The 27195-nt window shown below is 38.2% G+C and overlaps 1 protein-coding gene across 26 annotated transcripts in view; it reads left to right on the top strand.

Annotated features, from left to right (window-relative positions):
- The window catches only part of LOC307155595 (receptor-type tyrosine-protein phosphatase delta), an 846598-nt gene that overhangs the window by 254854 nt on the left and 564549 nt on the right, over positions 1-27195 (top strand). For all 26 annotated transcript variants that reach the window (XM_079866351.1, XM_079866375.1, XM_079866370.1 and 23 more), the window contains exon 4: positions 19484-19557. The gene's annotated coding sequence lies outside the window, so the exon portion shown is untranslated. The remainder of the gene's footprint in view (positions 1-19483; positions 19558-27195) is intronic.

Raw genomic sequence — 27195 nt, forward strand, 5'->3', positions numbered from 1 at the left:
TAAGTTCAGAATCAATAATGATTCACTCCTGAGGATCTGAACCCAGAGACACTGATGCTCTGAATGCATTAAATGCTGATTTTCAGCTGTCATTCTGACAGCGCATTTATCCAGAATTACTGTCTGTCTGTCTACATCAATATGTGTGTACTTGTCTGGCTGTCTATCTGTCTGTTTGTCTGATATTCTTGTTAAGCCTCCTCACATTTGAATTGCAGATATTGTATCAGTAGTTCAGTTCGAAAGTCTCAAACAAGTCAGATTTTCCCTGTTAACTAATTGGGGGAGCTTTTAAGACGATCTGACGGATAAACAGACGGAGACGAGGAGGACATGAAAAGAAAAGAGAACATGCAGCAGAGCAGGAAATAAAACTGAGAGAGTGTGTGTGTGTGTGTGTGTGTGTGTGTGTATGTGGGACAAATGAAGGTGAATGTTTATGAAGTGAGTTTATTCAAATTATCTTTAAAGAACAGTGAATCCCTGAGACGAATCCGCTGCCCTGAATCGCTTGTGTATTTAGTGTTATCGAGGTCATTGATATGATTTCCTCTCTAATGCTGTTGTCTCTATCAAATCAGGTCATTTCTTCACCTGCTCGTAAACGCTATATACATATACAGATATAATATCTGTTTTACTGAAGGTCCACACGACTGATTAACCAACAGTGACACTGGACTTTAGGCACTTTCACATATACAGCATTTGGCTGTCTAAAGATCATGTGTAAATTGGACACTTGGTTGAAATGCTGGCGAATCAGCTCTGGCAGTTTAAAGAGATCTGCGGTGTTCCTATTTTTGACGTCTTGTATAAGTACTGTAGCTGCTTTATTTTCCTTATTCACTGATATTATACCTGTACACGCAAACAGACTGCATTGGGTTTTACAATGCTTCTGAATTCCAACAAGGCAGCTTGTTTCTGCTCTCTGGCTGACTAATTTAAATCTTTTGTTTCTGGGTCATTCCTCTGCGACAGAACCTTTTGAACTGTGAAACTTTTTAAAAATGAGTTGTGTTGTATTTTAAGCAAGTAAGGGTTTTAGCAGACTTTCAGAAATCTGCTCTGGTCAAACTCAAGACACACACTTTATCTTTGATTTACACAATGACAAATTCAAATGTCAATGATGTTCATAAAGAGCTCAATTGAATTATTGCTCAGTGAGGGATTGACAGTTAACTTACATGATGACGTCAACATTCATATTTTTAATCATCTTTTGAAATACTGACATTATCAGAATTGTCACTTAATCAAACAGGATGAAAGTTGTAGGGAGACACAAACCAAAAAACACCACAAAACATTTCAGGAATTCACCAAATCTGTTGATGTTTGTATTGCGGTTTTCCCTCCAAAATGACAATAATTTTCTGGAGGATGTATATTTTTAGCATAGCTGGATACTGGAGATGACATCAGAGAGTTTTTGGGTGCTTTCAAATGAGAACTTTTGGAAATATCAAAGTACTGATAGCAAAACACTTAAGTTAAAAAAATAAATACTTTACTTTTGAAGGCCTCTCCTCCTGAGTGGTTATCTAGTTATCCAGCTGCTGCTACTTACACTGATGGCACAACTTGCCGAGCTTCGGAGCCAAATAACACAATGCTAAATGAGACTCATTGTGTGAATATAATATAAAATATGGTAACACTTTAAAAAAAAAGTGGTGGATTTATGTATAAAACACTGAAATCTGCTGCTTGTGTGAATAACACATGGTTGTTAAAAAAAAAAAAAGCAGGTTACATATGTGTAAATGAGAAAGATATTTTTCAATAGTAAATATTTACTGTAATTTACTGGAAGCTTGTTTCCACTACAGAATATATATATATATATATATATATATATATATATATATATAAATATATATACCAGGACCACACCCCTAAATACATTGAAGCAACTGCCATGTGATTGGTTGATTAGATAATTGCATTAATGAGAAATTGAACAGGTGCTCCTATAATCCTTTAGGTGAGTGTATATATATATATATATATATATATATATATATATATATATATATATATATATATATATATATATATATATATATATATATATATATATATATATATATATATATGAAGAGTTCAGATGCAAAAGCCTCTAAGTGCCATCTGAAAATTTCTTCTAGAATGGTCATTTTTATCAAGATCGTATATTTAAGTTCAGTAATTTCACTTAAATGACAATTAATAGGTAATTTGCATTGCCATTTAAGTGAAATTACTGAACTTTAATATGCGCGCTTGATAAAAATGACCATTCTAGAAGAAATTTTCAGATGGCACTTAGAGGCTTTTGCATCTGAACTCTTCATATATATATATATATATATATATATTAGGGCTGTCAACGAATATTCTAAATTCGAATATATATTCGAATAGTTTTAAAAAACAGGAATTCGAACGTGAAAATTAATATTCGAATCGAATGTGAATTTCGAATATGGAAAAACACGCCCGCGGAAGCAGAGGCGCGGCTGTCTGCTTTGCGAGTGGGCGCGCGCGCTGCCTGAGGGACAGGTCACACGAGTCGCACTGTCTAGCACAGCGTCACTGCTGAAAGTTGACAGTGCACTAAAAAGACAATGGAATAAATTGCAGTCAGTTTTTCCTTTTTTTAATACAAGCACCAAGAATGTAAGTAGCCTTTTTCTTTTTTAATAGCACTTTATTTTTTATGAACCTCAGGGTAAAAATTCTTTGTTGTCACATTTCTCGGAATTGTGTGCCTCATTTTATTTAACGTTAAACAGAAAAGTTCCATGTTTACCACAGCACAGCTCGCTCGGAGCGTTCAATGTCGGTTCTATACTGTAAAACTTCAATTAATGTTAATAAATTTGTTTCAATCACTGAATAAAGCCTGCTATATTTGGGACAAGAGTCGCGACCTTAAATTGCTTGCACAAAACTCTTGATCAGCACTCAACATGTGCTTATTGTTGTTGTTAATTTAACCGTTATGCGCAGAGAGAGCGTGAGCGCGAGGGCGAGAGAGAGAGAGAGAGAGAGAGAGAGAGAGAGAGAGAGAGAGAGAGAGAGGTCTGCGGTCTTGGCCATTAGTTTATTTACTTGGTTTTGTGTTGGTAATACATTGTCAAATATGTTTAAACTTAAATTTACTACCTATACAAGTAGTTATGTCTCTTTGTATTAATTTGTCCTGTTATTGACGTAATGCGCGTCATTGACAAAATGCGCAACCAGATGTTTGAATATTTCGAATATTCGTGTGTTTTTTAGAGGGAATATTCAAACGTCATTTTTGAGCAATTTTGACAGCCCTAATATATATATATATATATATATATATATATATATATATATATATATACACATTATTTTAAATTATTTATATATATATATATATATATATATATATATATATATATATATATATATATATACACTCACCTAAAGGATTATTAGGAACACCATACTAATACTGTGTTTGACCCCCTTTCGCCTTCAGAACTGCCTTAATTCTACGTGGCATTGATTCAACAAGGTGCTGAAAGCATTCTTTAGAAATGTTGGCCCATATTGATTGGATAGCATCTTGCAGTTGATGGAGATTTGTGGGATGCACATCCAGGGCACGAAGCTCCCGTTCCACCACATCCCAAAGATGCTCTATTGGGTTGAGATCTGGTGACTGTGGGGGCCATTTTAGTACAGTGAACTCATTGTCATGTTCAAGAAACCAATTTGAAGTGATTCGAGCTTTGTGACATGGTGCATTATCCTGCTGGAAGTAGCCATCAGAGGATGGGGACATGGTGGTCATAAAGGGATGGACATGGTCAGAAACAATGCTCAGGTAGGCCGTGGCATTTAAACGATGCCCAATTGGCACTAAGGGGCCTAAAGTGTGCCAAGAAAACATCCCCCACACCATTTCACCACCACCACCAGCCTGCACAGTGGTAACAAGGCATGATGGATCCATGTTCTCATTCTGTTTACGCCAAATTCTGACTCTACCATCTGAATGTCTCAACAGAAATCGAGACTCATCAGACCAGGCAACATTTTTCCAGTCTTCAACTGTCAAATTTTGGTGAGCTCGTGCAAATTGTAGCCTCTTTTTCCTATTTGTAGTGGAGATGAGTGGTACCCGGTGGGGTCTTCTGCTGTTGTAGCCCATCCGCCTCAAGGTTGTGCGTGTTGTGGCTTCACAAATGCTTTGCTGCATACCTCGGTTGTAACGAGTGGTTATTTCAGTCAAAGTTGCTCTTCTATCAGCTTGAATCAGTCGGGCCATTCTCCTCTGACCTCTAGCATCAACAAGGCATTTTCGCCCACAGGACTGCCGCATACTGGATGTTTTTCCCTTTTCACACCATTCTTTGTAAACCCTAGAAATGGTTGTGCGTGAAAATCCCAGTAACTTAGCAGATTGTGAAATACTCAGACCGGCCCGTCTGGCACCAACAACCATGCCACGCTCAAAATGACTTAACCCTCTGGGGTCTGAGCTGTTTTCTGGGTCCTGGAGGTGTTCTGACATGATCTGACATTTGTGCTTATTTCAGTTACTTGTGACATTTTCATGGCTAAAGTCTGATTACACTGTATTCAGCACAAACTCTGCTACAATAATATATCAGCAGCATGTATGTAAAAGTTTGTAGTTTTGAGATAATGACATTTATGCGTGGTTTGTGAAAATACAAAAACAAATTGTCACTGAAATAAGGTCATGAAACCCCTACTGATTATTTCTTCACAAGACTTTTGAAAATTGTATCACGTAGCCTAGAATATGTGCTCCAAAACTATGTGAAAATCATCCTGACTGCTCATTCAGAGAAGACAATATATTGATTTAAAATTTCTAAGACGTGTTTTGTGTGAGAAAGCTTTATGCGAAGGGGGCGTGATCACCTCATTAATATGTAAGCTTTTCACACCTGAGAAAGACAAAGACACTCCCTAATGGCCCTATTTTAGGAGCTATCAGGCCCTATCATTCTGAGCAACCTTGCACAAAGAATGAGGAGATTTAAAAAAGAATGGCTTTTTGATTGTTTGGATTTATTTACAACACAACATAATCCAAATATACACAACAAATGACAAAAAAGCACTTATTGAAAACAATGATCCAAAGACAGAGACCTTTGTGCCATTCCTAAAAACATTGTACATATCTTTCATTTCCAAGGTGTTTGATTTTCACTTTACCATGTTCATATACAGAGACTCATGTGGATGTTGAAGTAAGCAGGACTCAGTGGCATCTGGTCCCTGAAAAAAAAAAAAAAAAAGTGAACATACTGATATCAAGAGAAACTATAGGGAATATAGTTCTAAAATTTATTGGGAATACATTTTAGATTTTTCTGGTTAAAATTGCTTTTTAAAATTCACAGAATACACATACACACATAATGTTTCCAACAATATATAATATAATTAACACCAGGTTTGTTGTGCCTTGTAAGCATAGGCTATGCACAGTGCTGCATAAAATAATAATAACAATAACCTATAGCAGCCTATAAATCTTCCAAAAGATTTCAGTAACAACTACGCTAGAGAAAAATATATTGATTATCATATGTTACTTCAAATGTTTCCATTCATTATGATGATATGAAATGAGATAATAGTAAAAACATGAAGCCTTTGTTTGGTGCGTTTTGCTTTTCAAACGCGATCGCGCTCCAAATATGATACATTCAAAACCAGAGCTCGCTCCAAAATATGAAACATTATGGTTACCATATTATACATATCTACGTTTGAGCAGATATCCACAAACACAGTAACAGTAAACACGGGTCCAAATATTATAATATTCACCATATATGTAGCAACAGTTCAACTGCAATGTTAAGTTTATGCAACAATAACATGAACTTACCTTACATTTTTCTTGTCTTCAAATCGCGTTCTTCCTCTTCTGAGGTAAATCCAATGTAAGCTCACAGCACGTCTTTCAAACTCGACGAAAAGCAGAGACTTGTGAAGTTTGTTGGTGCTTTGTTTTTGAGGTAACGTGCGCGTTCGCGTTCCATGTGGAGATTTGCATGTGAATCTCTTTTGCGCGCGTGGGCGTGGTCAAATTAAAAATAATTAGGAAGCGTTTGAGAAGCTGGACATCTTGTTGGTTTTATACAAATTACTTAAGCAGAGAATATTTGTTTTCAGTTTGAATCCGATCATTTAAAAGTACACACTTAAATGATTATAAAGATATATGGCTCAGCTAATACTTGTCACACATTTATGAGCCATATATCTTTATAATCATTTAAGTGTGTACTTTTAAAGAAAATAAACAGGGTGTGCGTTCTGCCTCTCCGTCGCGGTGAACTTTTTTTCTTGAGCACGTCTATAAACTGAAACGTGCTCAAGAAAAAAAAGTTCACCGCGACGGAGAGGCAGAACGCACACCCTGTTTATTTTCTTTATTTTACAAAAGCACAATGTTTTGATTTGATTGTAAGTGGACACATACAAAAGTAGAAATATCACAGATTCTTTTTTCATATTTCTTTTTTCTGTATGACCATAAATGGCGGAGATATTGAAGTTTATTGTGTTACAATGTGAAGAAAATCCAGCAAAACGCGCGGGCGCGTTTCTCGACCCCAGAGGGTTAAATCACATTTCTTTCCCATTCTGACATTCAGTTTGGAGTTCAGGAGATTGTCTTGACCAGGACCACACCCCTAAATGCATTGAAGCAACTGCCATGTGATTGGTTGATTAGATAATTGCATTAATGAGAAATTTAACAGGTGTTCCTAATAATCCTTTAGGTGAGTGTATATATAACATTATTATTATGTAAAAAAAAAAAAAAAAAAAAAAAAACTATATATTTGTTACAATTTATCATACTCAAAATAAAAATAGTGTATACAGAGCCGGACAGTAACGGAGTACATTTACTTGAGTACAGTACTTAAGTACAATTTTGAGGGATCTGTACTTTACTTGAGTATCATTTTTGGGGAGTACTCATGACTTTACTCAAGTACATTTGAGAGGCAAATATTGTACTCTTTACTCCGCTACATTTCTATCCATAACCGTGAGTACCCGTTACTTCTTCTAAAAAAATAATAAATAAAAAAAAAGGAAAAAAGAAAAAGCGAGCGACAGTGCGCGAGAGAGACCGAGTGTGTCAGCGCGCGCGACCGGCTCTCTCTCTCTCTCTGCTCGTTCATTCAGTTAAACATGCGCCCTGTCACAAGCGGCAGTTCATCTACTTTACTCACCGATCAAATAAGACTTTGGCGCGACAAAAATTCACTTTGGCGAGCGCTAAAACAAGTTCAATGCAGGAAAATTCATGCGTGAATTTAACTGAGTAGTACATGACCATGCACTCGCACAAATGGCACCACATACAATTTGAACTCGCACATTCTCAATAAAATGGTCGCATATTTGGTCGCAGTCTGGAACCCTGTGATTTGATTGATGAAAAAAAGAGAAACTCACATGTACACACAATTGTTAGCTGAATTTTCTTTTCTGATATTACACATTAATGTAAGCTGAGCATTTGCGTTGATGTTCTTGAGTATGCGGTGTGTTTAACACAGTCGGGTTCAAATGTGGGTGCAAAAAATCCATTAAAACTCTAGCAGAGGTTTGTCAGAGCGTTGCCATTGTGCTATTGCCTTGTGGGCAAGTGAAAATGTTAAATAAAGCAGCATGGTAAAAAGATGAAAATGACTTGATTTTACTTTCAATTTCTTTACATTCTCCAAGGTATTAACTAGGGGTGGAACGGTACATGTATTCGTATTGAACCGAATCGGTACGGGCGTCACGGTTCGGTAGGCTACATGAATTTACACGGAGAATACGGTATAAAAATAAATAAAACTCGCGTGCAAATTAATTAATGTAATGCGGAACTACTGTTAGATACGCGGGTTCTTTAGGGACACCTAATCTGTAGCCCCGCCTTAAGCTAGGTTTGGTTATACCTTCTTATACTGTCTATGGTTTATACTTTTGCCTGCCTCCGCAGCGCGAGCCTCCGCTGACCGTGCGCGCGCCTCCCCAAATGGACGAGGCATTTATACTTAGCGCTCGCCGGTGTATATTCTTTGAAACGACAGGGTGCGACAGGGTGTAATTGTCCTCTAAACCATCAGGAATCAGTGGTTTGAAGTAAGGTAGGCTACACTCGTGAATGTTTATTTTAGTAAAACAACACTTTAGTACACCAAAACCACACAGCAAAATAATCGTGTAAAGCAGTAAACCAGATTATTCCTTGTGACATTAGAAAAAAAAAATGGATATGAGAACGTAACCTACAACTAAATTAACGTTATCTTACATAATTTCTAAACATTTTTATTTAGTTTTGTGAACCTTTTTATAAAACATGGCCATTTATTTTTATTTAAAGGGCTGATGTCTGCTATTGTAGGCTCATTTTGTTAATGTAAGCAACTAATTTAGACGCAAGAACTGGGTGCCGGTGCTGTGAGATGTACATGCTCGGCCAGATTCGGCTCGAAGTCGTGCGTCTTCGGATCATATGCGGAGCCGTGCGCTAAAAGCCGTGCACTGCACACCGCCAAGCAAAATGTGGCCTTGCACACCCAACGCGCATGACCGCCCACACCACAATGACGACATTTTTGCCGCGCGCACCCTCGCGCTCGTGCGTCCACACATAAATAAGAGATGCTTTATTTTTAGTTTTATAGCTGATTGTCTTATTTTGTTTACATCTTACTTTACACACTTCAGGGCAGGCTGTTGCAGCTAGCTCAGGGGAGAGACTGTATGACACTAGGTGGTACAGCCTGAGACATGCACAATAAAAAAAAAATTGCCTTCTGCATTTTTGTTTTGCTTTTCCCTCCATTGTACCGAACTCGTACCGAACCGTGATGTCTGAACTGAGGTATGAACCGAACCGTGACTTCTGTGTACCGTTTCACCCCTAGTATTAACATTAACATTTTTCATAACTCCATGTAGGACGTTTCTGTACATAAATGTAAGCACTATGGCAGTAGTAATGCAATATTTAGAAAATGTACTCTTGTACTCTTGGTACTCAAGTACTTTTAAAAACAAGTACTTTAGTACTTTTACTTGAGTAGACATCTGACTGTAGTACTTTTACTTGTACTTGAGTAAAATTTAGCAAGGGGTATCTGTACTTTTACTCAAGTAATAAAGCTGTGTACTCTGTCCGCCTCTGAGTGTATATAATAATATAAATTATACCTTAACTTCTTTTCACGTTTATTTCAGTCAAACTTCATGTACTGTATAGTTTTGAGATGGCACACTATGACTGATGGGTAAATTTCCCTGTGAACTTCATGTGAGGTCATGGGCCCTATTTTAATGATCTAAGCGCATGGTCTAAAGCGCATGGTCTAAAAGGGTTGTCCCTATTCTCATTATGAGTAATGGGTGTGTTTGGGGATTTACGTGCATTAAACAAATCAGAGTTTCATCTCCCATTCCCTTTAAATGCCAGTTGCGCTCTCGCCATGGCAGATTCGCTATTTACATGACGCAATTTGATAGTGGAAAGACCGAAGCCGTCTCCAGAGCGCAAACGGAACTGCTCGTGCGCGAGGTAAAAGTGTGCAAGCAGACCATCTACGGGACAAGCCAGATTCCACCATATCTTTATGTACACAATAATAATCTTTTACATTGTAATCCTTTTATTTTAAATATTTGGCATGTTTGTGTGTTGCTGTGTGTCCCTGTGTGTTTAATAAGCAGAGTGTACACGCGTTGTGGACTCGCCTATAGGCGCACATTACTAACACGCTCTTTAAATTAAAAATAAATAAATTGCGCCATTGACTTTAGACCAGGTTTCAGTTGGTCAATGGCGCAGTCTATTTATGTTGCCTCAAAATAGCAACGTGCCAACAATGCGCCAGAACACACCTCGTTTTCAGTCCAGCACGCCCCTTGGGCCCACAAATGGGCGCAAATGCATTTGCTATTTAAACAACGTGGCGCAGGATGTGAAAATGATAACTGCGTCGGACTGAAACTAGCAAAAAACACTTGCATTGTGCTTGGCGCTGCATTGCGCCAGGTGTAAGATAGGGCCATATATGTCAATGTACACTTGTGTGGGAGTGGCACCTACAATGCATTTATGGAGGAGACTGGGCCTACAGAAGGGGGCAGGGCTTTTGAATATTATTTTTTGAGCTCTTGTCTTTAAATTTGACATTTTGTGGAAGGACTTGAAAGCTCATTATAATGACCTATAAAACTCTTCAGAGAGAGTGAAGTATAAAAATGTTTTCTTCAGATCCAGTTTCTTCGCTGATTAGTGAAGTTTAACTGAGAGAAAATTGTGAATGAAAGGAAATGCATCCTCTCTGAACTAAATGAGTTTCTGATGATCCTGCATGATCGTTTAACACTCATTTATTTGTCCATGAAACCGTAAGTGATTTCAGAAAGTTTTCATCATTTCAATTTGTTTTTATACTGAGAATCTGTCTGTCTGTCGGTGTGCTGAAGAACTGTCTCTGGAGTGTGCGTGCGACAGACAGGGAGTGAAATCACTTGTCTATTTTTAGACGCGTTTAAAGTCCATGCTTATTATTTTGTGCGTATAGTCGTGATTTGAATTGCATTACAACCAAGCACACCTCAAGTCACACAACTGAGCACACTTGAGCTTTATTTAAATGACTTCAAAATCTTCAAACTTTCAGCGATATGACTGCAGCTCGTCTGATGTACGACACACACACAAATGCACACACTGTCTGCGTGGTTGTTTAGTTATTGAGTCACAGCTCTGGAAGTTAATGGTGTGCTTGAGTCAAATTCTGCTGGAAACAGGAAAAGCTCTGGAGACGCTGAATATATTACACTCTCAAAATAGAGCATTAATAAGAAAATAACACACACACACACACACAGTGAGCTGCTGAAGGCCAAACGGAGACATGTTACAGCCTCTTGCGTTGTCATTCAATATATACGGATCAGGTTTGATGTTTGTTCCAAGAACGATTTGTCTTTCAAATCACAGTCTCTCAGCTTGTGTCCTATCTGTCTGTCTGTGATGTTTTCAGTGTATGTGTTTTTAGCAATACTTTTTTGTTGGTTTATTTGATGATGTAATCTTGCAGTTCTTATCAGTAACAGAGAGACAGATGATCAGCTCAGTTCATTGTGTAAGAACTACAATTCCCATAATGGTCTTGGGGTCACAGCACTGTGTGTGCGTGCGTGTGTGTGTGTGTGTGTGTGTGTGTGAGTGTGTGTGCGTGTGAGTGTGCGTGTGTGTGTGTGTGTGTGTTTGTGTGTGTGTTTGTGTCAGGGTCTGTGTGAATGTGTGTCATTACTAGTTGAACAGCACACACTAGTGGCGCATATGTGAATCTCTCACACAGCCTCTTTATTTTCTTGTTTCATCTGCTCTTTCACACGCTCTGCTCTTTAATTCATCTTTTTCCTCTTTTTTTATGTAGACCATTATTTCCATTTTTGGCCATATTTCCTCCAGCTGTCTCTCTCTCTGCCTTTCTTTCTGTGGTAGATTTATGAATATTGCTCTTTTCTCATCCCCTGCTGTCTGGCCCACTTAAACACAGCGAGAGATCACCAAATTAATTCACTTACAATGAGCTGTGTGTGTGTATTGCCATAGTGGAGCTCTACTACATTTGCATGACCTAAAAATGCCCTTCTACTGATTTTATCCATGAACATAGATAGATAGATAGATAGATAGATAGATAGATAGATAGATAGATAGAATGACGGACATATAGATGGATATAACAACAGACAGATGGATAGATAGTGTGAAATCTCAGCAGTGATTGAAGCTTTAACTGAAGCTGTATCAGCATTCGTACGTGTCACTTTGAGTCCCGTGAGATCGTCCCACAAGCTTACTGTCACCTGCTGTCAATATCATCTCAAACAAACAACCAACAGACTCCAAACACACTCTACTAAATTTAGACACAGTGAGATGGCCGCCATGAGCCAAACTCTCGCACATTAAAATGTAATTAAATTAAGGATACATCCGAGTAATGTGTAAATGTATAACGCGTCTCCAGTGAATAATGACATTGTGCTTATGTCTGAATTAATACAGAACATCTTAATTAACTTACAGCTTTTCAACAGTCAAGAAGCATCATGGCAGGGACCAGACAGCCGTACGACACTCAGACAGCTGTTTCTACAGACTGACATGAAGAGAGAGAGAGACAGTTTCAAATGATTCAGTGATAGAAACGGTTTCCTGTTGGTTCGTTTGTGCTCTGCTTCTTTGAGAAACAGTGAGCTCTGCTCTCACAGCATTCTGACAGAATGGTGTCAAACCTGTGCGTGCGTGTGTGTGTGTGTGTGTGTGCATGCGCGGGCAGGTACACACATGCGCACACAGCGGGGAACAGTTTGTGCGGCTGCATGCTCAAACTCTTCAGCATAGAGCTGTTAATTAGCAGCAGAGCCAAAATTAGCACACAAAAGTGAAGTGTTTGAGGACAGAAATGATTCGCCATCAAAGAGTTTCCGCTCAGCACAGAGATCTGAAGAAGAAGGAGAAGAAGAAAGAAAAAAAAAAACAGCCGGTGATTCTGCAACCGTTTGGTTGTTGTGAAATAAAATACCTCTCTATGTGCTGCATTACACAGAAAGTGAGTGGTTACAAAAACTAACCAGATGATGATATATTTTTGGTCAAAGACAAGCATCTCTAAAAGACTTGTTCACATGACACAGCACTTATTACAACTTCTCAAAAATTATTGTCAAATAAGAAGCGTACTGAGGCAGTACTATGCTACAATGATGTTTTAGATGGTAATATAATGGTAATTGAATAATAGTAGTTAAAGAAGAAAATGAGCATTGATCAAAATTAACAAGAACATGTAACATTCCCTACTACTATATCTATAAAATTGTGTTAAAATGTCCTGACCATTCACTGACCTTTGATGCACGTCTATTTGCAGATGCCAAATATGTCTGGTTTCAAATCTCAGATTTCAAATAGATACCACTTTATTTGTCTTAAAAAAAAAAAAAAAAAAACTTACAGTGGTAAATTGTGGTGTGCCACAAGGCTCAGTATTAGTTCCTTTGCTCTTCTCTGTCCTTCCTCGTGCTCACTTTGGATGATATCATTTGTCTGCATGACATTAGTTTTCATTGCATCATTGTATTTTGAGGAAAAGAAAAATGTGTATACAAAAAAAGTGTATATTTCATAAATGTGTAAAAATTATATAATATACTTATTTATAATGCACATATACAGTGCTATGCATAAGTTTAGACACCCATTCTAAAGTTGACTAAAAAGAGGAATAAAAAATCATCTTTTGGAAATTGAACTTAATGCCTTAATTTAAAAAAATAGGAAAAATCCAACCTTTAAGGACAACAATTTTCTTTGTGAATGAATAATGTATCGTAAATAAATAAATGTTCTTCCTTAAAATACAGGGTGCATAAGTTTGGACACCCCTATGTTAAATTCCCATAGAGGCAGGCAGATTTTTATTTTTAAGTATTTTTAACCTTTGGAATTAAAATAGCCCCACATCATCACATAGCCTTCACCATACCTAGAGATTGGCATGGAGTACTTTCCATAAGATCATCTCTCAATGCAAATCAAACCAGCTATTAGGCTAACTGAAATAAAACCATGCCAATCTCTAGGTATGGTGAAGGCTATGTGATGATGTGGGGCTATTTTAATTCCAAAGACCAAGGGAACTTTATCAGGATGCATAGTATCCTAAAAAAAAAAATAAAAAAAAAAACTTAAAAATAAAAATCTGCCTGCCTCTATGGGAATTTAACATAGGGGTGTCCAAACTTATGCACCCTGTATTTTAAGGAAGAACATTTATTTATTTACGATACATTATTCATTCACAAAGAAAATTGGTGTCCTTAAAGGTTGGATTTTTCCTAATTTTTTAAATTAAGGCATTAAGTTCAATTTCCAAAAGATGATTTTTTATTCCTCTTTTTAGTCAACTTTAGCATGGGTGTCTAAACTTATGCATAGCACTGTATTATGCTCATACATGTGTCACAAAACAGTTAACATGAGACGAGGATGCAGATGCAGAGGAAATTTATTAGTAACATGCAGACAAGGTACAAAAACTCAAAAACTCAGGACTCCAGGAACGGGAAACTCGGACAACGAACGAGCACCAGACTACAAACACAAGGAGGCTAAATAGGGGAACAAACAAAGGAGGGTAACGAGACAGACAGGTGGGACAAATTAACCAATAATCAGATAACAAGATGGGAGGGGCTAGACAATAGACACGAGCACATGGCCCAAAATAACAAAACACCCATGTGCAGCACAAGACAGGACAGGCATGTGACATTACCCCCTCCCTACGGAGCGGCTACCAGACGCTCCATAAGACCAGGGCGGGACGGGAGGGACAGACCAGGGCGGGAAGGGAGGGACAGACCAGGGCGGGACAAGGGGAATGGACAGTTCAGAAGGCCAGGGAGGCACACAAAGTTCGGGAGTCCAGGGCGGAGCAGACAGTCCATCTGGCGGCCAGGGCGGAGACGACAGTCCATCGACCGGCCAGGGCGAAGACTCTCCCTCGGGCGGCCAGGGCGGAGACTCTCCCTCGGGCGGCCAGGGCGGAGACTTTCCCTCGGGCGGCCAGGGAACAGGCACCGGCTCAGACACCACCGGTTCAGGAACAGATACCACCGGCTCAGGAACAGACACCACCGGTTCAGACACCACCGGTTCAGGAACAGATACCACCGGCCCAGGAACAGACACCACCGGCTCAGACACCACCGGTTCAGGAACAGATACCATCGGCTCAGGAACAGACACCACCGGCTCAGGAACTGGAACTGGCACTGGCACCACCGGCTCAGGAACAGGAACTGGCACCACCGGCTCAGGAACAGGAACTGGCACCACCGGCTCAAGCACTGGAACTGGCACCACCGACTCAGGCACTGGAACTGGCACCACCGACTCAGGCACTGGAACTGGCACCACCGGAATTGGCACTGGAACTGGCACCAACGGCTCAGGGACTGGAACTGGCACCAACGGCTCAGGGACTGGAACTGGCACCACCGGCTCAGGCACTGGAACTGGCACCACCGACTCAGGCACTGGAACTGGCACCACCGACTCAGGCACTGGAACCACCGGCTCAGGCACTGGAACTGGCACCACCGGCTCAGGCACTGGAACTGGCACCAACGGCTCAGGCTCAGGAACAGACACCACCGGCTCAGGCTCAGAAACAGACACCACCGGCTCAGGCTCAGGAACAGACACCACCGGCTCAGACTCAGGAACAGACTCTGGATCGGCAGACGTGACGACAGTCTCTGGCTGGGCAGACGTGACGTGAACAGTCTCTGGCTGGGCAGACGTGATCTGAACAGATTCGGCGGCGGCCATCTTGTCCGAAGACACAGGCTCGGCAGACCCACTGTGTCTCCTCCACGCATGCAATACCTTTACTGCATAGAAGAGATGCACGGCCCTCCTGGCCATGGCAGGACTGATGATAGGGAATTCTGGGACCACCGGAACTGGGACCACCGGACTCAGGACCACCGGACTCGGGACCACCGGAACTGGGACCACCGGACTCGGGATCACCGGACTCGGGGCCACCGGAACTGGGACCACCGGACTCGGGACCACCGGACTCGGGGACACCGGAACAGGAACCACCGGAACAGGCATGGAGGAAGTCTTCCTTCTCCTCCTCCGTTTCGGGGTCACCGGAACTGGGACCACCGGAACTGGGACCAGCAATCCCGGGTCCACCGGAACTGGGTCCACAGGAACTGTCACGGAGGGGTTCTTCCCTCTCCTCCGTTTCGGAACCAGCGGTGAAGGCTCTCCTTTCCGCTGACTGCCGTCTGCCGTGGTCCTCTCCTCCTCCATAGTCCTTTGAGCGCACCTGGCGAAATACTCCAGCAAAGAAATAGAGGATCCTTTCTCCTCTCCTTGAGGAAAAATCTCACTCCGCTGTATCCACATTTAGGCTGGTTCGTTCTGTCACGAAACAGTTAACGTGAGACGAGGATACAGATGCAGAGGAAATTTATTAGTAACATGCAGACAAGGTACAAAAACTCATAAACTCAGGACTCCAGGAACGGGAAACTCGGACAACGAACCAGCACCAGACTACAAACACAAGGAGGCTAAATAGGGGAACAAACAAAGGAGGGTAACGAGACAGACAGGTGGGACAAATTAACCAATAATCAGATAACAAGATGGGAGGGGCTAGACAATAGACACGAGCACATGGCCCAAAATAACAAAACACCCATGTGCAGCACATGTGACATTATGTTGGTACATTGCAATTCAATTTAAAGCATTTGCATGTAACTACATATGTTATTACACTGTCGATAGTACATTATCCCTAAATATATAAAAAAATGTCCTGGCTCTTCCAAGCTTTTTAATGGCAGTGAATGGAGGACGAGATTTTGTAGCCCAAAATAGTGCATCCATCCATCATTAAAGTAATCCACATGGCTCCGGGCGGTTAATAAAGTCTTTCTGAAGCGAATCAATGTGTTTGTGTAAGAAAAATATATATTTATATAATATATATATATATATATATTTAAAACTTTATCAACTAAAATAACTAGTTTCCGACAGACGACCGTACGCATTGATTTGCGGTGAAAGAGTAACCCCTGACCTGACGCATAATGTATTGACAAACGCGGAAGCGCAGAGGATAGAGCAAAACAAAACACCGTTCACGAATTAGAAGTCTAAACCGAGAATTTTTAAAGAGAAATGTTGGAGAATTTCAATAAAAGAGAAGAGGAGCTTGAGTTTGTTGCCCAGCCCTATTTGTTTGACCTGCGAGAGGCATCAAAGCTTACGCTACTCCTACATCCTACATCCTACGTCATATATCTCATCAGGGGTTACTCTTTTGGCGTAAGTCAACTTGCGTATAAGCTGTCTGCCGGAAGCTAGTTATTTTAGATTTTAAAGTTTTAAATATGGATATTTTTCTTACAAAAACCCATCGTTTTGCTTCAGAAGGCCTTTATTAACCCCGTGGAGTCGTATATTAATTTTATGATGGATGGATGCAATATTTTGGACTTCAAATCGGGACCGCCATTCACCACCATTATAAAGCTTGGAAGAGCAGTGGTATTTTTTTAAATATTTTTTTTATACTCCCGATTGTGCTTGTCTGAAAGAAGAGAGTCATGTTCACCTAGAATGGCTTGAGGGTGTGTAAATGATGGGATAATTTTTTTGTGAACTTTAATATACTGTAAATGAGCTAATATACTGTGTGACCTAACTGAATTGTTTATTTGTATAGTTAGGTATTATTTGTATAGTTTTTTTGTTATCTGTAAACAATGTAATGGACATTGTGCAGGATGCTGTATTGTAGTTGTATTTGTGTTGTGAACATTTGTGTTTAGACATTTTCAACTCATATTTAATTTTGTATTAGTTCAACATCAAGTGTGGCAATACCAATTCAATTCAGACTCACACTTATGTAGGGAGCCAAATATTTATTATTATTCAGAATTTTGCCTGATATATATTTTTTGTGCATATTTACTCATTTCAAAGATTGAGGCCACTGACGTGACTGCAGGTGCTCCATATCTGAGGTGGAATTACTTTAGACAAGAGTCCGTTAGCACAGCGGTTTTAACTCTAAATCATTTAACTAATTATGCACACTAATTAATGAGTTTTCTAAGGGGGAGGTGCTAAAGTCTTTGTTGGCCATACTAATGAAAGGACTGTTTAGAACTGTAAATAATACAGAGGGAAGAAACTTTGATCTGAAGAGTAAACATATCCATCTGCATAATTAGCAGTGAAGCTAAATAAAACACTAAGCTCCAGGGACTCACATGAGAAAACAAACTGAGAGTGTAGAAAGGACTTTGTTTAATGCTTTTTTATCTGATTTTCCTTGGAGACTAATTGCTCAGGTCTGACAATGTGTGGAGCTCCCAAATCTAATCAGTCAATCAATCACTCAGTCAATCATCAGCTGTCACGTGGCTACACAATCTACTGTAATGATGTACACAAAGGCCCTATTTACACCTGATCACAGATTGCCGTTTACATATGAAATGGATCTTAGTCAGGCTAGACAGCACATTTAATATGATATGAATTAAAATGAAGCTGTGAATGATTGACGTTACAGTCTGTTTAAACAGTGGCCGAAAACTCATTGGCAGAATAAGTTTATGCAACAGCACACCAGCAAGTCTAAAATCAACACAAATGGTGTGTAATTAGTGATTGCTTTGAAATACAGACCTAAAGTTGGTCTCTTTTTAAATAAGTCACTCAGCAGATTATTGCACTTCAAAAAATGATAGTGTAAAAAACATTTGGACTCTACATTTACTAGAAAATCAAAGCCTAGTGTAAAAAACATTTGGACTCTACATTTACTAGAAAATCAAAGCCTAGTCTAACCAAGTTGTGTTCCAAATTTTAAGTTGATATTGCAAAAATTGAGTCCACTAAAAATGTTTAAAGTACGATTTCCATTATGCAATGTCCAATTTAAAAACAGAATTTTGAATTGAGTGTTAAAGCTTTCAAATTATGCCTAATTTATGATGAAAAAAGGCCATAAAGAAGTGATTAAAATCAAACCAATCAATTTTTGTGAGTGTGAAATGAGTAATATGTGATTTTGTTAAATGTGTAAAATGTGTTTGTGCAGTCTCCATAATTGGAGACTGCCATAGTTGACTCCTTATAACCTACCCACCAAAAACAGTGCACAGTTCTGAGGACATATTTTAAAATTCAGTGAATTTATGAATAAATATGACCTGCCTAATTTTGTGGACAAAGGGTCTGTCTGGATCATGAAATGCATTTTGTGCATGCAATATTAATTTTTTTAATGCAATACCTGTAATAATTGTGCAATAATATAAATACGAAAAGGAATGTACCAAACATTTTTTTGAATAATATATGCATTTTGTGATACAGACTGAACCTTTTGTACACAAAATTAGGCGTTCTTTAAAAGAGATGTAAACTCAGAATGCAGAGAAAAAAAGTGAGATGTTTACTCAAAACTAGATAGAGATAGAAACTGGGAATTGTGAGAAATAAAATGAGAACTGAGAGATAACTCGCTGATAATTTTTTCCCCTTTTTTTATTCCGTGGTGGAAATTGACTAACAACTATTACCTTAGTGGATAATTTATCATAAGAGGTAACACGTTTTTGGACTCTGTTTACACAAGCATTTAGTGCTGAACACTTGCCACTGGACCACAACACATACAGGTCCAAAGCTATATCAAGGCATATAATAAAGTCAGCACAATATAAACTGAAATATAAATTCATACAGAAATACTGGGGAGCAAATAGTATGACTTCTAAAATGTTACATGTTTCTGTGGTTTTTGTCTTCCAGGTGAAATTCTGAGGAGTTTTATTCTTTCAATCCTCTGGCCGGAGACAGCTCAGATGACGAGGGTTTCATGAACGGTAAGACTGAAATCCAAATGCATCTAAAACTGGAAATTTTGTACCATGTGCATGGCTTGGGGAAAATAAATATTTTCAACTCCAAAATAAATAGAGATTTACTACACTTTAAATACTTAAACTGTAACGCCCGTTTCACACATACTCCGTTTGCAGTGCGTATGTGGTGCGTGTTGCAGTGCGTATGAGGTACAGGAGCAGCACGCGCTATAGTGCTTTCACATACGCTGCGTTTGCAGTGCGCAACTGATCCGTGGCTGTACCAGAAACACATTTACTCACTATATGTATTTCAAAACCAGAAGTTATCAGCAACTTTTATTTAAAAAAAAGTTTTGTCAGAATTGCGATTCTCTTTGTACACATATACACTTTTTAATAGACATATTCATGTTTAAACACAATTTAAACAACGTATTATTCAATGTGTTACTTCTATATAGATTATATATTAAGTTGCTCAAGCAAGTGGTACCAGATTTAACCATGTACTTATATTAAAATCGCATACATTTTAAATTAAAGGGGTGGTATAATGCCCTTTTCACAAGATGTAAAATAAGTCTTTGATGTCCCCAGAGTGTGTATGTGAAGTTTTAGCTCATAATACCCCACAGATATTTTTACATAGCATGTTAAAATTGTCAATTTTTGAGGGTGAGCAAAAACGCACCGTTTTCTGTTCCTTCAAATGCAAATGAGCTGCTGCACCCAGCACAGAGGGCGGAACTTCAACAGCTTGCACTCACACAGACATGCACTGAAAATTTCAAAAACTTTTAGCCTTTTATGTTCAAACCAGATTCAGACAATGATGGAGAGACTCAAGAAAAGGTGACAACATGTAGAATGCAACAGGATGTTTCTGAATGGTTAGTTGATGAATTTCTGTAGCTTATGTGTAGTTAGCTTCTAGTCATTGATTATCATATTCTGTCTTGATAATCTATAAATCGTGTTCCGTGGGCAGGGTTTATGCAAATTGTAGGGTTGGTGATGTCACTAACCCGGGATGAATGTCGTGTTGTCCCAACCAGCCGTTTGTTGTAGTCCTTAAAAAGCGATTTCTTTAAAAGCTAATTTCTCCCTTTGCTTTGAACTTTGAGCATTGTAAGTTTGCAGATGTTGTTTATGCTCAAACAGCAATATTACATACTAACTAGGGATGAGCGAGTACAGCATTATCTGTATCTGTATCTGTTAACCATATGAATTATCTGTATCTGTATCTGTACTCGGACTGGGTGGGGCCTAACCCGGAAGTGGGCGGGATTTAACCCGGAAGTGGGTCGGGTTGTCTTGAAATGGGCGGGGCTTAACCAGTATGTTATTTTAAGCATGCAATTGATATGGGTTGATCAGAAATTGTTATAATTATTGCTGATTAGAAAACTATTTACATGACAGCATCAGCATTGAGCTTCAGATCAATGGTTTTGATCACGCTAACAAACGAACTACAGAACAAGTTTTGCAACAATGAATACAACACATGCGGTTGCAATTATGAAGTAAAATGTAATGAACAAGAGTTTTCATCTCAACTAGGGCTGGGTGATATGTCATATCCCGATATATTTAGGCTGAATTTCGATGTACGATATATACAGTGCAATGCATAAGTGAATACACCCATGCTAAAGTTGACTAAAAAGAGGAATAAAAAATCATATTTTGGAAATTGAACGTAATGCCTTAATTAAAAAAATTAGGAAAAATCCAACCTTTAAGGACACCAATTTTCTTTGTGAATGAATAATGTATCGTAAATAAATAAATGTTCTTCCTTAAAATACATGGTGCATAAGTGAGTACACCCCTATGTTAAATTCCCATAGAGGCAGGCAGATTTTTATTTTTAAGTTTTTTTTTTAGTTTTTTTTAGGATATGCATCCTGATAAAGTTCCCTTGGCCTTTGGAATTAAAATAGCCCCACATCATCACATAGCCTTCACCATACCTAGAGATTGGCATGGGGTACTTTCCATAAGATCATCTCTCAATGCAAATCAAACTTTAGGCTAACTGAAATAAAACCATGCCAATCTCTAGGTATGGTGAAGGCTATGTGATGATGTGGGGCTATTTTAATTCCAAAGGCCAAGGGAACTTTATCAGGATGCATAGTATCCTAAAAAAAAAAAAAAAAAAAACTTAAAAATAAAAATCTGCCTGCCTCTATGGGAATTTAACATAGGGGTGTACTCACTTATGCACCCTGCATTTTAAGGAAGAACATTTATTTATTTACGATACATTATTCATTCACAAAGAAAATTGGTGTCCTTAAAGGTTGGATTTTTCCAAATTTTTTTAATTAAGGCATTACGTTCAATTTCCAAAATATGATTTTTTATTCCTCTTTTTAGTCAACTTTAGCATGGGTGTATTCACTTATGCATTGCACTGTATATCCCGATATTTTTTATTTTTCATGTTTTATTTTTTTTCAAAATTTGTTAACACACACACAAGTACTGTCCCCCTTTACTTAACATAAATTGTAAGAATATGACTAATAGTAAAGACTAGTACTAATAAACATTAGGCCTATGATAAAGGTATTAAATAGCAGTCCTAGTTTTTGTTAATACAATGTTGGTATGAGCCACCACAGTCATTTAAAAATATAAAAAAATAACACAAAGAAAAATAGTGGCATTTTGGGGTTAATATGGAAACGACAGTTACCATGGTGAATACACAATACTAACAAGAACTGTTAATGAAACATGGAAACTGCTCCTGGTGAATAGAATGAAAATCATACCTGCATTACTTTTATTTCGTGTAATTTACAACGTAACGGCGTTGCATGCTCGTAGTTTCTTTTGCACTTTATATACAGTGAGGCGATACACAGCGCGCACCGCCGCATTTGCGCGTGCAATTGAGTGTGCGCTACGACTACAGTATTAGGCTGACAGGACAAGAAAGTCCGTTTTTCTGAGGTGAAAGACTTTATTTCATGTTATAACATAACATGCTCTAAACACGCACGCAAAGTGGAAAAGGAGGGGCGGGGAGCATTGCAGAGAGCTCCGGGTCAGCTTGCTTGGAGCAAGGATCACAGTGCAAATTTGAACTATATCGATGCGATATGGTCTAATTCCGTATCGCATTATATATATATATATATATATATATATATATATATATATATATATATATATATATAATCTCGATATATCGCCCAGCCCTAATCTCAACATAACTTTTTTTATTTTTTTATCCGAGCACAGATATTGACTCGTATTACTCGTATAATACTCGTACTCGACAAAAGTGCATTACTCGTTTCAGCCGAGTATCCGGCTCAACTCTAATACTAACTAAAGTTAAAAAAGTGAAATCATAATCAACTACCCCTTTAAAACTTAAAATTGACAAAAACAGCAGATTCATACCTTTTCTTTAGCATAATTTAAATCTTTATACAATAAATCTTGCATGACACAAAGAACTTGTTTTTCCACCTCCACGAATGAGATGAGTGTCGTTCATTATGTCGCCTCCCAGCTAGCAAAAAGTCGTCTATTAGACGTTGAATAGACGTAAATCTTCAACGTCTAATGACGGTCCGCTGAAGGTTGAAAATGAAAATTGAAAAGACGTCAAATTTGTCCGACTTTTCAACATTGAAAACAGGTCAATCTTCAACGTCTAATTACGGTCCACTGAAGGTTGAAAATGAAAATTGAAAAGACGTCAAATTTGTCCGACTTTTCAACATTGAAAACAGGTCAATCTTCAACGTCTAATTACGGTCCACTGAAGGTTGAAAATGAAAATTGAAAAGACGTCAAATTTGTCCGCCTTTTCAACATTGAAAACAGGTCAATCTTCAACGTTTACTCGATGCCTATTGAAAATTTCAATTCTTAAGTCCCAACACATTAACATGCCATGCCAAATAACATTTTAGATTAACATATGAATAAAACAAAGCTTTAAAGAGAGAATAGCTTTATTATACTTAAAACAGCACATTTTAAATAAAATATAGTGCAATAAAACACAGATTTCACATTCCAAAAGTCAACACAAAACACAACTCAGAAAATTTACACTACAAATGTTCACACTTTGCGACCTCCACCTCTCCCGGGAGCATGTTTAAGTGTCTCAGCCATAGCAGCCCCGATTTCAACTTCTGTGGCAGTTTTACTCCACTTCATTACAGCTGCAAAAGAAAATATATTAGATGGTGCATGAATAAACCAAAGCTGAAATTAATTAACCTGGCTATCTACGATGTTACATAACTAAAAAAATAAATCACAAACAGTTAAACCTTAATGGCTTATTAATATCCGCATTTTGGGAATTTCACACAGATAGCTAGCTAACAGTCCATCGGTGTGGTGTGTACACGTGGTAGCTAGCCGCATAATGTCTAGCTAGTACGTTTACAATAAAAAAAGTCAGGTTTGGTTGAAATAAGGTAAACGTTTATAATGTTACACTTATTTTGCCATCATAGCTACTTACTTTACACAGCTGCTTTCTGGTGTGAAGAGCTTTCTGGCGGTTGGCTTGATGATGGGTGGAAAAATACAGAGCGCGCATGCATGTTCGCGCGCGCGCCTCATTGCTTCTTCTTCTTTCGGTTTTATGGCGGTTGGCGTCTAACTTTAATGGTGCATTACTGCCGCCAGCTGGGGTGTGGTAATTATTTCCAAGTATGAATCCTCATTGCACGTACAGTTTCAATGTATTTTTTTATAACTTTAACGGAATATGTAAAACTCTTTAAATTTATTTGAGATAATGAACATGGTTTCGTAGTTTGTTTTCTCCGTTGTTTTAGCATGTATAACAGACTATTCTAGCTGTCTTAGATTATCAGTTGAAAACATGTCTTAGATGATCAGTTGAAAACACGTAGTCGAACAGTCCGGCCGAAACTACTTAGTTGAAAGCACGTCGTAAACCAGTCCAAGGCGGACCGACTTATTTTCAACCATATTTCAACGTTGAAAGACGGTAATTGTTTACTGGGCTTGTTGAAGTAAATTGTAGTTTTCCTTGCTTTACCCCGGTCTTAAAGTAAAAAGATGACTGTGAAAAATAGTAGTATATAATTAAATGCATTTGTGGCGAGATTACTACATTTTATTTAATTAAATGCATTTATGATGAAATTACTACATTTTCATGTCAATCTGTGTTCATTTTGACCACGAAACATGCGCTGTCACTTTAATTCAGCGCGTGCAGCATAGCAAAAATAGACTCAGTGCGGAAACGATCGCTGCACTGCTGTATACGCACCGCTCCTGGAACGGATCGCCGGACCGCATCTGCGTGCAGTGTGAAAGCTCTAACCTGTTAACATGGGGATGAAAAAAAATACGCACCGCATACGCACTGCAAACGGAGTATGTGTGAAACGAGCGTAAAAATAAGTTTTGTGATGGATTTTTTAATTAATCATAACTAACATTTATTTTTCTTGCAGGAACAACATTCATATGCTTTTGAATCTTAAATGTTTCCAAAACCTTTGGTTGAAAAATCTACCACAGTTTATTCTTATTTATTCTTAAAGTTATTATTTGAATGTTCAAAATGTTCAGTTTTGTAAAAAATATTAATATTAGTTATATAAACATTCAATTTGATCATTCTTCAAACATTATGAGAACATTATTTTTTAATGTTCTCTGAACATTCTGAAAGAATTAGTAACATTTAAAGTGCCACTATTATTCTTTTTCGAATATTCCCTTTCATGCAGGAAAATAGCTGTTTGTGAATGTATAAAATCTGCAAAGGTTTTTTTTTTTTTTTTTTTTTTTTACCTTTATTTAACCAGGAAAGTACTCGTTGAGATTAAAAATCTCTTTTTCAAGAGTGTCCTGGCCAAGATAGGCAGCAGTACAACCATACATACAACACAGAATACACAATAACATAAAACAACTAAAATAGCAGTTACATCAACCACAAATCCTTAGCATATCATGCAGAACAACTACAGCCAGATGTGGCTGCTTCCAAGTCAGTTAATATCCTCTTAAAAGTAACCAATGAGACAAGCTTATTAAGTTTCAAATTTTTCTGTAACTTGTTCCATGCAGAGGGAGCAGCAAAGTTAAACGCCTTTTTCCCCAGCTCAGTTCTAACATTTGGTACAGACAGAAGGACAAGATCCTGGGACCGAAGATTGTAAGTCCCAATATTTTTTACACTGATGTAGGTCAGAAGGTAGGATGGAAGAAGACCTAAAATAGCCTTATATATAAAAACATACCAGTGTTGGAGTCTCCGTGTTGACAGAGAAGACCATCCAACACGTTCATACAGTTCACAGTGGTGAGTGAGGACTTTAAGACCAGTGATGAACCTCAAAGCTCCATGGTATATAGTGTCCAGTGCATGTAAACTTTGAGACGAAGCATGCATATATAAAACATCACCATAGTCAATAATAGACATAAAAGTACCAGCAACTAACCTCTTTTTAGATTCGAATGAGAGACAGGATTTGATTCTAAAATAAAACCCTAGTTTAAGTTTTAATCTTTTTGACAGCTGCTGAATATGAGAAGTAAAAGAAAGAGATTCATCTATTAAAATACCGAGATATCTGTATTTAGAAACACATTCAATCTTCTTACCCTGAGAAGTGATGATTGAAGGCAGATTTAATTTGGATTTTGAATTTGAAAAAAGCATTACTTTTGTTTTTTCAGCATTTAAAACAAGTTTCAGATCATAAATGTTCTGTTGAAACATATTAAAATCAAATTGTAATTGGGAGAGGGCCTGGACTGCTGTAGGTGCTGTGCAATACAGTACAGTGTCATCTGCATAAAAATGAAAATTTCCTTTCGATATGTTATGATTTATGTCATTTATATATAGGATGAAAAGCAGTGGACCCAGCACTGATCCCTGTGGCACGCCTTTTGTTATTTTGAGATAGCTAGAGGTGTTTCCCTCCGCCTGCACACACTGAGTTCTGTCTGTAAGGTAATTAACAAACCAACTTACAGTTTGTTCCGAAAGTCCAGCCCTCCACAGTCTGTGCTTAAGCACTGTGTGGTCCACTGTATCAAAAGCCTTAGAAAGGTCAATAAAAAGGGCTGCACAATGCTGCTTTTTGTCTATGGATTCAATTAAATCATTTAAAACCTTAAGAGCTGCAGATGTTGTACTATGCATTTTTCTAAAACCGGATTGAAAGTCAGATAGAACATTTTTACTGTCTAAAAAAATCTTTAATTGATCACTGACAAGAGACTCTAAGACCTTGGCCAGGACAGACAATTTAGAGATCGGTCTATAGTTATTTAATATAGCAGGGTCACCACCTTTTAACAGGGGAACCACAAAAGCTGATTTCCAGATGGACGGAATGACATTTGTGTTCAAGCACCGATTAAAAATATTAGTTAAAGGCACGGAAATAAAATTAGCTGCTAACTTTAAAAAGTAAGGATCCAATTTGTCAGGGCCTGCAGATTTTGTTGTGTCCAAATGTTTGAGGGCTTTATCTACATCTGAAACTGTAATAGGACTAAAACTAAAACACTGAGTAGAAGGTTCGGAACCAACAGTCTCCACTATAGGTGAACACTTATGTTGAGTATTTAGTGACTCAAATAAAAATCCTGAGGCTATGAAATGTT

The sequence above is a fragment of the Squalius cephalus genome (genome assembly GCF_949319135.1).
Source record: "Squalius cephalus genome assembly, chromosome: 3".
Lineage (NCBI taxonomy): Eukaryota > Metazoa > Chordata > Actinopteri > Cypriniformes > Leuciscidae > Squalius > Squalius cephalus.